General features: G+C 38.4%; 1 pseudogene; it reads left to right on the top strand.

Annotated features, from left to right (window-relative positions):
• Positions 1 to 1,343: 1,343 nt before the first annotated feature.
• Positions 1,344 to 14,911, top strand: LOC136236874 (mitochondrial proton/calcium exchanger protein-like; annotated as a pseudogene).
• Positions 14,912 to 16,861: the final 1,950 nt, after the last annotated feature.

The following is a 16,861-nucleotide window of genomic DNA, read 5'->3' as shown; positions in this document are numbered from 1 at the left end:
AGTATACCAGGATCATCACTAGTTAACAAATACCAAAACCCTGTATTGCACGCATTTTATTATTCAAAACACGCGCATGCTCAAACCGCGCATGGCCGGTAGTTGCAAAGACAATGCAATTTTCTGTAGATACTAAATACATAATGGGTTGGAAACGCAATACATTTTACGGTTACGGGCTCGATACGGTCACGTGATTTATGGCAACGTTACCAAGTGTACAAACTGCAGTTGTTCTTAACACTGAGATTACTATTACAGGTTTTATAAAGCGTTAAATCATTGCTAAATGATTCAGCTATTTATTGGTTTGTGACTGAAGGTTAGTCGTTTCGTACAACCGAAGGTGTGAAGGAAGGAACGCGAAATTTGTGTTCAAAAACTACTGTGGGGGTTTTAGTGCATAGGGCGTATTACGTACGAAGTTTTAGAAGTGCTGAACAGTTTCGCCACATCGTAATGAATACAAAATAATTATTTTTAGCACTGTACAGCAGTTACTTTCCGTAAGCGAAGCGAAAGAATGGCTACATGACGGTAGTGGCTGTGGGGGTTTTCCTGGCTTTGTGAAAACAAGTCTAGCGATACATGCTATACTAAAGAAAAGTTCATACCTTCGAGAGTGCTAAAAAAAGGATGAACGAATTAAAAAAGACACCTGTTTTCGAGAAAACTCTGGGCGAATTCGACAAAATGTATTGTGCCTATTGAAAATGCTGCTGTGCCCAGTAAATGTCATCACGTGACCGTATCGAGCCCGTAACCGTAAAATGTATTGCGTTTCCAATCCATTATGTATTTATATAGTATCTATGATTGCACCAATCTTTAAAAATTGCGTGACGCATGCGTGTGTGCGCACACAAGATTTAAAAGCATTTTGTTTCTTGAAACAGGCTGTTGATGTCGGGGACTAAGATTCACAACTTAAGAAACTTGTTCCGTGAAACAAAACATTTAAAGTCTTTTGTGCGCATACACGCATGCGTCACGCAATTTTTAAAGATTCGTGCAATCAGCAGTACTGCGGTTTTCCAAGTCCTTGCAATGCAAAGCGTCATGCGCCAATATTGTGTCAGTATGCGCAGTTCTTTAAATACACCTGTAATATTCTGTGGCTGTCGAGTTGTATGCGTAGGCATGCTTGAAGTCCTGTCAGTCAGTAGTTGTCACTGAAAATCCACTGTTGAACAACTGCGCACATACATGCTTGTATAGCGCATGACGCTTTGCATTGCAAGAACTTGGAAAACCGCAGTAGTTGCAAAGACAATGCAATTTCCTGTACACGGTATCACGTGCTATGTACAGGCGCATGCGTAACTACACGTATTGATTAGTGAACAGAAATATTAGAATATATTGGTAACGAAGAGATTTGTCTACGTACTATTTTGTGTAAAAGATGTTATTCTATATTATCCGTGCGAACTACTCTTTGCTACAGGTCAGTTATATTCAATCTGTCATGTTTAGTTGTTCACAATTGCCCTACAACAGCAGAGCTCAACACCCACTACCTTATTGTTATCAATCAGTAGTCAGTTTCCATACCAGCAGGCGATTAAGTTATTCTGAAGGTGGATCAAAGTCAGTGATAGAACAGGCAGTGAACAGGTTAAAGGGAAAGAGAGTTGCTCCCGCAGTTAAGGAGGACATTATAGTGGAGAAGCCGCCCTTAATACAGAGGGTATGGGATGGAGTACACACAATAACTGGGTTTAGACTGTTCATCAAAGATGTCAGGTTGTCCACTAGATATTTAGTGAAGTCTTTAAGAGGACAGCAGTTGTCACGAAGGGAAAGGAAACTTGGTAGTTTTATGATATTACCATATTAAGTGTTATTGCTTGTTACAGTTTCTGCGAACTGCTGCAGATATCTTCCGAATGGTGCCATTTTCAGTATTCATCATCATACCTTTTATGGAATTTCTTTTACCTGTTTATTTATTTTTCTTCCCGGGAATGTTGCCATCATCATTCCAACGACAAGCTGATAAGGTACTGTAGTGTGTGTGAAAGTGTAATATATGTGAGTATGAAATCTGCTTCTCTCTTTGCAGGCAGATAGGTTGTGTTAGATTGTTTATATCATATGTAAAAAGCATGTCATCCATGTGCACATCCAATTTTGTAAGCATTAAGGTGTGTAGCTTTGGTTTTTAAAGTTATTCTATAGCTCGTTTCTTAACTTAATTTCATGAATTATTATATATTTAGTTTAAAATGAGCATAGAACCTTTGAAAATAATCTTATTACAGATTAGATACTTCTGTAGCTATAGCATCTAGACACACACATCATATAATCTAAGTACCTGCAGACTTTTATTTTATTTCTTATAATAGAGTGGTGTTTGCTGTTAAATGTGTGGGACAAAAGCACAAAATGAAATGGTTTTACAGGAAGCTCGTAAGAAGGCTCAGCTAAGGGTGAAATTACAGATGGCACAGTTTTTCAAGACACTGTGAAGGAGATGGCTGTCAGTGGTAAAAATACAAAGGGGACATCTTTGCACCAATTTTCTGAATTCTTTCAACAGGTACAACCACTACAGTATAATTCATGCTTTAGTTTTGGTTGTTATAGACTTGTACTACTGGCACTCAGGCCAGCACAGCAGATATTATTGAGTTCTCTTAATTATTTGAAGATGAACTTACTCTAAACAACTTCTCCAAGGAACAGCTTCGTGCACTGTCCAAGTTGCTGCTGTTACCACCATATGGATCTAATACTATTCTTAGATCTCAGCTGAGAATGAAACTAGAAGTTGATGATCAGGTATCCTTGATAATTGTTGATCATGCTGTATTGTATTGTGGTGTAGTTGATCACGTGAGATGGGATTGATTCCTTGACAGTTGCAGAGTTACGGGGTGCTTCACAAGCTAGAGGGATGAGGGCTCTTGGAATGTCAGAGGAAAGATTGCGTTCACAGTTATAGCAGGTTAGATGGTGAACTGCACTGTTGTTGTGGAGACTTTGAAGACTTAACCTGTAACATAGTTAGTTTAGTTAAAGTATCCCTTGAGACTTACATGGAAATCCAGCACACTAGGACATGTTCGTTGGTCCCAAAGTGTTCTGTCCACATTACACAAGTTTCACTGTAGTTGGTAATCATATGTTAAACTTTGTTACAGTGGTTAGAGCTTCACTTAAATCACAATGTTCCTACATCATTACTACTGTTATCTCGAACCACATACCTCCCTGAACAAACCAACACTTCAGAGGCACTCAAGGCTACCTTGTCCACCCTACCTGAGGCTATTGTAAGGTGTTGTGACCACATGGTCACCTTTAATCGCCTGACAACCATATGCTGAAGAAGCTGAAATCAAGATGGTTGATTTGGAGGGAGAGAAGGTTGATAGTAAGGCTCATTTAGAGGTGTTGAAGCAACAAGAGAGTCTCATCAAGAAAGAGAAGGAAGAATTGCAGAAGGAGGAGGACATCAAGACTGTAAGTTAACTAGGTACATAGTCGGAGGGAGAGGATGGGCAATAGTGGTGCACTGATACGACTTTTAGCCGATATTCCCATAACCGATATTATCAAGCCAATAAACAAAGCCGATCTGATATGGTAGCATAGACATTATTTACACTCCAAATTTAGCTATAAAGTGACAGAGTGGAACTGACATTACATAAGTAGGTGCTGCTAGTATATTGCTAATGACTGTCACATAACATATAATTAGAATGCCTGCTCACTAGAGGTGCACCGATAATAGGGATGGTTATCAGCCTTGTTTTTGCATATCAGTATCAGATTGGTAACGTGTGAACAAGCAGCAGATACAGATATACATAAACATCTATTTATGGGCACTTACTCAGCACAATGCTAGCCTTCTTGCAGGTCCCTATAGCAGTGATAAAAACAGTAATAAAAGGCCTGCATAGTTTGCACCGTTTCTGGTTTCCTTTTTATTTTCTCAGTATTACAGTATACCCTTGGTTATCCAAAATTGGAGATGACTGTTCTATTAGAGTATTTAAAGTACAGGTGTATGTTCTATTAGAGTTTGTATATGTGACCCGCTGAGCAAAAACCAATCATTTTCGCACATTTCTTGAATTCCATTTTATTGCTTCTCTGTTATCTAAAGGTGTGGACAGGGACAGCCAAAGTTTCAGCCTTTTGTGATGAACAGTCTTGGAATAGGAATAAATTCAATTTGTACAGCAACAATAATACGGGAAACAAATTATTAGGGCTGAAACGATCATGGTTTTTTAGTATTCAAATACTCTCTAGAGTTAACAATTGAGTACTCACGAATACTAGTTGCATGTACATAGTCATACCCATTTGACATGTTTTGTACCAACCTTAAACAGTTTACAGCTTTTCAAGTAACAACAATGATACATACGCTATTAAAGTACAGATTTTAATGTCCATGACAAAAAAATTGTGTCAATCAAACTCTACAGCCTTCTTTGTGTCACTCCCTGATGACAAATACATTATGATGTATTTATCACCAGGGAGTGACACAAAGAAGGCTGTAGAGTGCATATGAGCTGGGTCACATGATCTTGATAAGTACTTGAGTCAGCGTTGAAACCGGGTCGGGTCAACCGGGTCACATTTTCTCCGGGTTATCCGGGTCCGACCCGGTTTACAATTATCCGGGTCTGACCCGGATTGGATCACGTGAGAAACGAAATTGTTCGTTTGACGACGTGGAAACTTATAAACGCTATCGCGTAGCTCTTTCGTGAGCCACGCCCACTTATCGCGTTACTAACATACGTTCAGCCGCTCCCATTTATTAGTAAGTGCAGTATGTAGCACGAAACTGAGGGTATCTATGGTGAGGGGTGATGACTTTTTTTTTTTTGGTCTTCAACCTACAGCTAGGCTGAAGTTGCAATATTTACTCAACACGAATCAAATGCTTAAAACGTAGTCTCGTTCGCTTGCTCGAGGCTAGCCAAAACATAGCTCTTATCGCACGCCTCGGCTTTCATTAATCCGGGTCACATCCGGGTCAAATCCGGGTCTGACCTGGATTGCTATCCAGGTCAGTGGGTCATCCGGGTCAGCAGTAGTGACCCGGTTTCAACGCTGACTTGAGTACCAATTTTACTATCCGAGTACCAAATCCTTAATGAGTACTCGTTGAGTGTTAGCATTTGTTTCAGTCCTACAAATTATAGGTGCTTATTTAATCAATCAAAGTTCATGGCTGAAACAAGCTGCAAAGATGGTGTTTGGCTCAGCCTGTTCACCATGAACTGGCAAATTGACCAAAGTATAGTGTTTTCCCTGTACGTCTCCATGCAGACAAAGAAGAATGCCATTCCAATGATAAAATGATGACGGTAAACTATATTTCTACTACATTGTAAATAAGCACCCATAACTCACACACCTTACACTGTACGAACATGAAGTAAAAGATTGTCATACTCCCCATGAAAAGGTAAATCTAATGGTGTATAGGTTTTATTGATTTGAGCTTTGTTTCAGTGCATACCGACATGATTAAAGTGTGTATAAATTTTTATTAGCACATGTATTTTTACTCAGTTAATTTCAATAGGATTTTATTGCAAAGTTTACGAAAACAGTTGGTTTTCGCTCACCGGGTCATATATAAATGTATGGGCTTCAGTTATCCGAACAATTCACTTATGTGAACACTTTTATCATTGCCTGAGAACAATGGGGTTCGGAGTAAAAAAGTTACTAATATTAACTCTTGGTAACAAGTACTCAGCTGAGAATGTGACTAGCTGGCTTAACCCACTCCAGAGATCTAGCTTTCTCACAAGTCCCTAGTACTTATCATCACATGGTAAAGATGGTTGGCTAGAGATATACACAAAGCTAGCCATGTTAAGGTGGTGATCTCCTCGTTGCAGGTTGAAGAGGAAAGTGACGAAACTTTGACAATAGAAGATGCCTGTAACCTCAGTCAAGCTGTGGAGGCACTGAAGAAAGCCAAGGAAGGCGAGCTAGGTGAGGAGAAGGCTTCTCTGAAGGAACTCCAACAAGACAGAGAAGAGTATAGTGAAGTGACTATACTATAGTGTGGAGCCTCATTAATGGGGGGCACTTATTAGGATGTTGCTGATCTGGCTAAAGAATGTCAAATTAGTGATGAAGTGTTGACTGAATCTAAAGCATCAGTTAGACTAGGCCGTGAGGTGGAGGGAATCATAGCTCAGGTAGACAGTGCTCTTAAGAAAGTTAATGTTGATGATGTAGTGGAAAGGTGAATAGTTTATATCAAATATACTATATGGATCACATGATTTCATCATCTAGTGAGGTCACTGTTACCACAGAGGAGCTGGCAGCATCACTGAAGGTGATAACTCTGATGATAATAAGTTGAAAAGGATTTGTAAAGTATTAAATAAAGGTCATGATGGGACCCTTGATAAGCTGACTAAGGTGAATGAGCTGAAAGTATATACTTAAAAGAATACTTAGCAGGACGGATCCAGGAGCTGGCAAGGGGAGGGGCACAAACAGGCTAAGTTGGTAGGTGGTTGGGGAGAGCAGAATCTCATGTTAGTTGCTGCATTTAATCACCTCTTAGTAGTGTCTCACTGTTTATTTTATGCCATTTTGGCTTTTGCAGATGGTTGTGAAGTCTTAAAAGCTGTTTAAAAGGCTCCGAATGTCTTACATAACAGGCGATATTTATTTTTAGAGGTGTTTAGTGCACACGAAGGTGCTGGTTGACAATTTCACAGCTACTTTGACTTGGTTTTAGGTGAATTTGTAATAAATGCTAGTAAGGTATGCATATTTTCATGAGTTTTATAAACTGATCTTGGCCTTAGTATTTAGTAGAAGTATGGCTGGCTCCTCCACAAGGTCAGTGGGAGGGGGGGGGTTATGCCTCATCCTGGATCCGTCATTACTTAGATACAGTGTGCTAAAGCTGCTTTATCACATTGGTGTCTTTTCTAACACTTCTGTCAAACAGCTTCATTAGACTTAAGTGGGGCTAACTTGCTGAGTATTCCTTATTCTTGGGAGTAACAAGTAAACACCTTGTTTTCATCTTTTGTGCGCTTATTGCTAGTACTGTACTAGGGCTGGGACAATGCTTCGTGGGTTCGAAGGTTAAGTAAACTTCGAATTATAAAAGTATCCTTCGAAGCTTCGTAATGCACTCATAGTCTATGAAAGAATTACAAATAAATGTCGTTATCTTTATCGCAGCTGCTTATTCCTCTTGCGTGATCAATGTTCGTTTCTTTGTGATTGATCTTCGTGTGCAACGCCCACTTTTAAACCATGGAAGTTCAGCTTGCTACTATAGTTGCAGCCTTGCAACACCTTATAAAGTGATAGATAATGCATGGAAAACGTGTTTTTAGCCATTACTTGGTGTTTACCTATGCATGGTTGCAGTATAGCAGACACACCCATTTGCAATTGATCGATCGTGTCATTCAGTACTGCTATGCATTTTCCAAATACTTACAAACTTATTAAATAGGATTAGAAAGATAAAACTTAAGAAGGATGTGCATAAATACAAGAATAACCTTTAACTTGAAAGCTAACACCAAAGCTTCGAATGTTTGAACATTTTATTAGCAAATATTTGAAGGTAAATTTCAATATTCATCCCAGCCCTATACTGTGCTACTATTTTCTATGTTCCACAACTTTCTAGCTGTCTGGCTCAGAGCGGTACTCAAACCGCTACATTTTTCAGTGATCAGGATATCGATAAGTGTTTATATAATCCATTTCTAGTAGTAGAATATCGGTATCGGATGCAAAGTACAGCTTTAAAAAATAATTCTGCCACTTCGTTTTATGGCTAGAAATAGATTGTATAAACACTCTGATCATAAAGCTATTTAAACACGGCCGCCAAGGCAGCACAATTGATCACGTATGTGATCGCTAAAACTAGCTGAACTAATCCTATTAGTTCATTTGATATTTATTGTCTATTTCTGATACAGGTTTTCTAATGAGCCGATATCATACACACAGCTGATACTGCAGTCGACCCAATATGCATTACAGCATATTGAGTATGTAGCATGATCACTATGTCTGTGTTAAATTACTACAATTCATATGCTTTTCAACACTGTAGTCCTTTTATTTGTTGGTACTAATGACTGTTCACAAAAGGTTTTTATCCAAACTTGTCTGTTTTGTTTTTTTGCACTGAACAAAAAAAAAGTCAACCACCAAACAACCACCTAAGAAAAAAACTGAGGATTTGAACCCAGGCCAACTCATGTTGAGTAAGGAGTTTAGGCTAAGAACTTAACCATTTGACAACTACGTCACTTTGATCAGGCAGGTGCTTTTCATGCTACTTATACTACTTTTAAAAGTGCGTATGTTGTGACCGTCTCAGCAAAAACCCGACTTGTTCGCACAATTAAAAAATGTTTTTATTCACTCACCATTATCTGCAGTGACCAAGGAATGGATCACCAAAGTTTCAGCCTTCTGTGGTGTGTAGTTTTGAAATTACAGTGCTAGAAAGTAGGAAGACCAAGGAAATCGATTTGTACAGTGACTACACTAAAAATAAACTACAGGCGCTTGCATTTGCAGCCATAACTTCCGTTTGGATTAGTATACAATGTGGGAATTTGGCTTACAATGTTCACCATGGATTGGCAGATCAACCAAGGTTTAGTTTTAGCCCTGTAGTCACTTGTGCATAGGTGTATGAAGGCAGTTCGGTAGAAGAAACGATGACGATCTTGTTTACGTTTACTGCATCGTAAACAAACGCACGTGACACCCATACCGTTAAAGCTACAAAAACGAAACAAAGATTTTCGAACTCTCCATGAGCAGGCGAATAGGATGGTATATAGTTTTAATCTATTTAAGTCTTCCCTCTTTGAGTACTGGCCCAATAAAAACTTGTGTATTTTTCTTATAGCATGCATAATTTTACGAATTATTTTTAAATTTTGATTTTCTCAATACGCATGCTTGTGTGAACTAGACTGGTTTTTGCTGAGATGGTCACATATATCAAGTGAAATATCTGTATTGTAGATTTGCAATTGACCGATACCAATACTTGTTATATCAGTATTGATACAGCCCTATTTATTTTTGCTGGTTTTAGTGATTTACTGTGTCATGCATGTGGGATTGTTTTTGTAACATTCCATATGGTACTTTGGGTGAAAAAATCAAAGTGAAAAGTGTACTTTTATTTCCATATTGTACACCTGGCTGCACACTTCAAAGCTGGCAGGGTGCTGTATTTGTTTCAACTGTGCTGTATTTGTCCAAGTGTGCTGTATTTGTCCAAGTGTGCTGTATTTTCCCTTTTGATCCCACTACAGCACTATCGAAACAGTAAACAAGTTGATCAAAGCATGACCAATGCTAGATACATTATCGCATTCCTTTCACCAAACCACTGCAATGTTATGAAGCCATTCAACAATTATGACATATCATAAACACATAGAACAATGCCATGACTTAAACACAAGTGGGCAAATTATCCTGAAAGCCATTCTTAGCGAATGCAGTTAGCGAAGGAAGGAACAGAGCATATGGCATTATCAACACTGCAAAATGACTCCTGTCCACGTTGTAAAGCCAGGTGGAAGTTAATTCGATTCCAGTTGCCGTCGTGGTATCGTTCCCAGCACCACACCATGGCTTCTATAAATGCGCTCTCACCTGCTAAACACGATAGCAAGCCTCTCATAACAAAGTCACAGACTTACTCATGGGCATTAAGCCAGGCCTCAACCGCAGTTGGCCACTTACTGTCGCTCTTGGAAGCTCAAATCAATTAAAGCTACGTAGCTAGCTAGCTAGCTTCATCATGCTGGTGCAGTATGAACGAGTATGAATAATGCCTCGAGTAGTTAATCACTACAATACACACGGTCTCGAGCTTACGCGGATAGGCACTTACCTCTTGCTACTTGGTGTCACCCCCGCTCTTCGCACCCACTACTTTAGTACAATAAACCAGTTAAAGCATCGCCATTTGCTCATGCAATATGGAAAAAATAGCACTCGGGCATGGTCTCGAACCTAATACAGCACTTGGCTTTGCCTCGTGCTGTATTAGTCTCTTGCCCACGCCCTCGTGCTATTTTTTCCATCTTGCACTTGTGGCGGTGCTGTACTGTATTTGCCCAATTAGCTGCATAATTGTTCTGTATGATTCATACTATTACAGTACAGCTATGCAGCTAATTAGTACTGTATGGACAATACAATATGCGACATCGCTTTGATCCTCCCAAGCAAAGTACAATACAGTGGAACCTCTCTTATCCGGGCGGTCTGGTACATACTACTGTCCGTATCTCAGAAATGTCCGTAACTAAGAATAACATGCTATTAAGCTAAAATGACTGACTTAAATACAAGTAATGTTGTTATTGCTATCAGTTAGTGCTTTGCAGTTTAGTGGGCAGAGGGGGAAGTCACTACAGAGCATTCATGGTCACTCCCCTGGGCTGTAAAAATCCATTATCACCTAGCAACCAAGTGGTAGTTATTATTAGTAGAATAAACAAATCACCAAACAGGTAAACAGCAGCCTTTAGGCTCCCTCCTTGTGCTTTCATCTAAACCAAACTCCATTATGGTCAATAAACTAAAAGCCACATGACCAATTTGGGCTGTCCAGACAATGGAGGTGCTGGGATAATAGAGGTCCGGATAAGGGAGGTTCCACTGTATGTATAAAGAACTGCACCACTGAACAGTAAACAATCTTGCTGTATCAGCCATCCTGACAACTCATCAAAATGCTGAGTAATCCCAGCAAGCCTATGCATTAAAATGTTTGTGGTAGCTAATTGTCTGGGTAGTATAATACTGTAGAGGCCACACCACCATAGGTATCCAGGTAGAGATGTGCTGTATAACAGCACCTCTGCTTTCTCCATACTAAAAGAAATCTTATCAGAACATACTAGCTAATTGTCACATCAGTATAATACATCTGTAGTTTATCGACATTCACTAAAGTTAATACAGCAAATTGTATACACAGTGAAGTAGAATCGGTATTGGCTCTTTAAGTTTCAGATAAATTGGATATTGTTACAGCTATTAGCTGTTTTGCTAGCTAGTATATACCAGTCATAACTAGCCATGACCACTTCGTTAATTGCAGTATTGTGATACAATATTGTATGGAATAGTTTATTGATGGTGATACATGATACACATAATGCACTGTATCGCAGAACCCTACTACAAAGTGAAACAAAGCCAAAGCTTAATATATATACCCTATTTCTATATTTATAAACTGTTTAAAATATTTCGTTGAAGCTAGCATCCAACAAAAGTTAATTACGTGTGTCAAGCATATGTCTTTGCTGCACTATTTTAAAACAAGAGCCTCCCTCATCCTAGGGGAGAGCTGTTCTTGTCAGTCCTCATCTATTTTGCCGCCAGCACGAAGCAATAGTGTGATAGACAGCTACTACATGACACATTAAATGAAAGTATATATTATACACAAATATGCAAGTTGCATGGAATGAGCTTCTAGCTACAGCAATTCATTGCTTGATTTGTGATGGACAACTTCTGAATCTGGGGTGTAACCTCCATAGAGCAGAGACGCCATACTTCAGTTTCACTGCAGTGTCATTCTGCTTCTATATAAAAAGGGCTGTATAGAGTTAATAAAGTTACATAATTCATTGTTTTAAAAATTTTTCATCACTTGAGGACACAGGTGAAAAAATTTTAACACGGAAATTTAACTTGTGAAATTTCTCGTGGCTTATATTTATAGAAATACGGTAGTGATTATTTTTAAGGATGTTTAACATGGTCAAGTCGTCGTGGAGCTGTTCTGGGTAAAATAAGTGTTGTTTCTGTCAACTGTTGCCATTAAATAAATGCTAAGTTATTGCATGTTCACTACTTTTAGTTTTGGCTTCATCAAGTTTGAAAGGTTTTTTTTTATTTCAGCCAAAAAGTAGTAAGGCTCTGGCCTCACTGGTTGCACCTACTCTGACACCCTTGTATTATTAACTGACAAACCATTGTTTAACTCTGGTTACTCGTTAGCTGAATAATTGTTTTTTGTAAGGCAACAGGCAGTATTCCTTTTGATCTCTATTTAAAGCCTCAGCATTACTCTTTCTTATGTGGAATGCTTGACGAATTTAGTGTGAGGTTAGCTAAATCTCCTATATAATATCTAATCAAAAACAGCCAAGCTGTATCCAAAATACATGTAAGCTAGTATGAAAAGGATGTGATATCTGGTAGTTTTTGGATTAAATATCGTAGTTTGTATAACTATGTTGGCTTTTTCTTTTTTTCCTAAAGATAAACAGAAGAACTGGACTAGATTTTAAGAGATATTTGTACTCTTTTGAAATTAATGTTTTTACTTCATATTAGTTGCTGAACGTTACATGTTAAATTATGGCTGCTCTCTTAAACATGCATGTATGGTTGGTTTTCACATTATAACTCATTGATATTTGCTATGCATTATACTACTGAAGGTTTATATGTGTACCTTGATGGTTATCTGACACATGCAAGAAAATAATTAAACTAGTTTGCATTAGCAGTTTAGCCAGTAGGTGTGTGAACATTGCAGTGACGCTGACTGCTCTATTACACTATCTCAATTGCATGATTATCAAACAGTATGGTAGTATTGTCTAAGTAGGGATCCCCTCCCCTAAAATGATGCATGCTGCCTTTAAAAATCATCCTAGAATCCTAGAAACATCTTACACAATGAAAATCATCTTTACAGAATAATATTAGTCCATCAAATACAACATTAGAAAAAAACACAGGCGGCCGGATATATAATTTTTTTAAATCGTCTTTAATACAATTCAGAATTGACATGATTTGATCACTTATGTAGGATCAAGATTTCTATGTACTCTACACACTGATGTTATATATTTCCTTTGAAACGAATATTCGAATACCCAAATTGGTATTCGAATATTCAAATATTTACTGAATATTAGAATAATATAGAATATTTGTTTGAGCCCCAAAACTTTGTGGTTTTAAAAATTGTTGTAGAACTATCGCCCTTTATCTCTTGTAACACGAAAGATAATTTTTATTTCTATGCGTACATGTAACTTGGGAACACCTCATCCAAAACCTCAAGTACCACCCAAGTAGGACAGTACTATATCATAGTGTGGCATTATGATGCTATTTTCCATTTAGTTACTATGAAGGTCAGCAGCCCCAACCACCATTACCTGCAGCTCGTAGGTGGAATTCTAGCATGGAATCATCTTAACATGTGTTAAAGATGTTTAGAGGCTACCTGATTATGACAAATATACTTAAGGAATAGGAAGTCATTCCTGCAGGTGAGCACAGCTGTATTTTATTGGGCGTGGCTTACACATCATACAGGTTCAAAGAAAGGTGCATCATCTAAAGCACACAAGGCTCCTCACTCAATGTTGTCACTCAAAGGATTAGCCACCATGTTAACAGCATTACTAAAGTAACAGAGCCCCTCCCACTTGTTCTCCAGCAATGATCAGTTCTATTTGTTGCTACTAGTGATGAGTTACCAGCCCACCAACCAGGACTGGGGTTGTTAAGAGAGAGTAATGCACTTCGTACCTACTTACTAACAACAGCACTACAGGCTGTCTAGACAGTGAGTTTCCTTCCTTGCTGTTATACATTTTCAAGAAAAAATATAACAATTTGTGCAATAAAAATTGAGCAAAAACAATTGAGGATGAACTATTTTTCCAGGAGTATATTGCCTAAAGTGTATTATTATTATTATTATTAGCGCTTTACAGTGACCAGCACTGAAGGTCTGACAGCAACATGTGCTGCAGCCTTAGGATTACCTAACCTAATTTCAAGGACTTAGACCTAGTGAATTGACTTACTGACTGACTGATAAGGTGTAACAGAAAAGGGGCCAAAGTAAGGAAAAAAATCCCTCCAACCCCAGGATTCGAACTGCAGATCGCCCAATGTCTAGTCGGGGCCCAGGAGGGATGGATTTTTTTCCTTAAACCTGAAGTATTTATTGTTCTATTAGAGTATTTTAATGCTCTGTATATGAATGTATGGACTTTGTTTATCCAAACCTTTTCATTATCCGAACTCACCTAGGGCCCAATGTGTTTGGATAATGGATGCATCATTAATTATTGGCTGTCCAGTACAATAAATAAGTAGCAAAAAATGGAGGAACCACTGTATTTTGTTAGTTGAAAGTATGCAAGTAATTTAGTATGTTTTTTTCCTATAATGCCTAGCTTTTGTCCCTCAATTTTGACAGATTTGCTACTATAATAATAATAGTTTGGTGAACTTAATGACTAACAGTGTATGACTGCTCCTATCATTTACTCACAGCATGCTGATATTAATGTACTTGTAGTTTGCGGCCAGTGGGACAACCATTAATCAGGCTTCATCAACCAGTGATGCTATAGCAACCATTGGGAGGTGAGTAATACACCTATAAAGATGAGCCCTCAGAGGTTGGCACAGACAGCACTCAGATAAAGTAATCCTCTGACTTACACAAGTTAAGGCCCCACCTATATGCTATTGTAATCTACATTTTCTGGACTCTATCCTGTCTCCTGTAGTCAATACTGTTCTAAATATGGACACATCTATGCACCTATACATGCTTAATTACTTTCTAATAAGGTCACCTGTTAAATTCAGATGTGTTATTTTGTGTAAAACATAATCTGCCTAATGTAGCCAACTAGTAAGGTCAAATTGTGTAATAAAATAGGTCACCATCTATAGTGAACCAATTCAATAATCTTTGAACTGTGAGAGCAGAGCTCACTACATGCTGTATTGTCCCTCTCCATTGATATTTTTACTGTAGATGTTTCTACAAGCTGATGGGAGGTCGTGTGCTTAGGCCCCCAATCTGTTCAGAGTAAGAAGGACAAGGTGAGGAGCTAATCTTTACATTATTTATTGATAGTTTATATCCTTATATGGTGATGTAGGGAAAGCCTCTGGTTGTAATGAGCCTGGAGGGACTGTCCCAGCTGTTGACGGTCATGTGCTCTAAGAGTGTGGACCAGTTATGTCACTTCCTGTCTTCCCTTGATGATGTCATGAGAGATAGTGACCAACAGGCTATCATACATCACTATATTAGGCACTTCCAGGTGTGTTGTTTGGTGGGATAATATCAGTATCAGTAATTACTAATTTACATGCAAATATTGTAGGCACAACTGCATTTAAGTACTAAACTTTTGGAAAAAAATGTTTTGTTTTCTTTTTTGAGAGGACAAGCACAACCACACTGAATCAGTGAAGAAAGTTTACCCAAAAGTCCATCTACAAAGTGACAATTTGATGATGATAGTTTAGAGTAGGTAGTAGTAAAATTGTAAAATTTCCTATTGTAGTAGCTGGTAATATAACTTTGTACAAGACCTCATATTAGGGTAACTGCCAGCCTGCCTGACCACAGTAGCAAAACTGGAGGCTAAACAATGCATTGTATGGCAACCATATTGTGCCACAGTTAATACCCTCTGTGCCTTGCCTTAATTTCCAGTTATCTTCAATTATGCTGGTCATCATTTTATGCAACAAAACCACATCAAGGAGTTGATTTTCCATAATTATTGACACTTTCTATATTTAAACACCACAAAATTGCTCACAAGTATTACCAGCTAGTAGACACCAAGCTGCACATGAGGATTGACCATACCTTTTGTGATCTAGCAGCACCAATAATGATTGGGCACTGCAGCATGCCCCTTACTGACTAGTCATACTTTTTGTGATTGGTCATATTGACCACGCCTCTTACTGGTAGCATGGTGAAAAATAAGTATGTAAAAACCATGTCCCTTAAAAATATTGTTTAGACTCTATTTAGACTGTTTGGGTGGGTAATAAATCTCATATACTCCACCTTGTTTTCTAATATACTCCACGCCTTCAGGCACAATGTAACATATGCTCAAAATTTACATTTTGTCCAATCGCTATGCGTTGTTCACGTGCAGTGATTTAACGAGCGCGATTATTTTGTTACGTGAGGACGCATAGTTGCCATGGCGCTAGTATTATCACAAGAAAAACCAGCCGCTTTTGCCGAGCCTACAACAGAAACAGCCGTGGATGAGGTAAGCAATCTGAGTGTAATGTGAAATAGAGTCTAAAGCAGTTATACGGGCACAATGTGGAGTCTATGAAATTTATAAACCCTCAGGCCCTTAGTAGTGCCCTCGCTTCGCTCGTGCGCTACAGCCTGGGCCTTCAGGTTTATGAATTTCATAGACTCCACATTGTGCCCGTATAACTATTATATAGGCCAGTGGCCCATCTAACAAAGCAGTCACCCTAATACAACAGTCATCTTAATAGAACAGTCACACATGTGCTATTTAACATAATAAAGAAGCTAAACAAAGTGTATTGGAAGTAGGATCCAAGCTGTTGAAACAAGAAATATGAATGATGATATTGCAACATGTCCCTGTGGAAAGATCGTTGCAGTACCACTTGGATCTCTACTGCATTTATAATTTTAAAATACATTCCTAGTAACAGTTCAACATCTTATTGCAGCACTACATCAACAGTTCAGTGGCAGGGGAGGCTACAGTACTGAGTAGTAAAGAGGCACAGTCACTGGTTACTCTGATAGGAACACTGTCTACTAAACTGGACTCTTCCCAAAGAGTGAGTGAATTGTGTATACACCCCCTGTGTATGTTTCAAGAATGAAAACCACAATCAATTTATTTGGGATGGGTTAAGATGAAGTGCACAAAGATATATAGCATTTTTGTCTCCTTGATTAGTGCATGACAATAGTAATAATGTTCCTTTACAAAGTCTCAGTGATATCAAGTAGAACTGTTAGATAATC

This window comes from Dysidea avara, chromosome 10, assembly GCF_963678975.1.
Source record: "Dysidea avara chromosome 10, odDysAvar1.4, whole genome shotgun sequence".
Taxonomy (NCBI): Eukaryota; Metazoa; Porifera; class Demospongiae; order Dictyoceratida; family Dysideidae; genus Dysidea; species Dysidea avara.
Note: the sequence above shows the minus strand (reverse complement) of the source record. Positions and strands in the feature narration are given on the sequence as shown.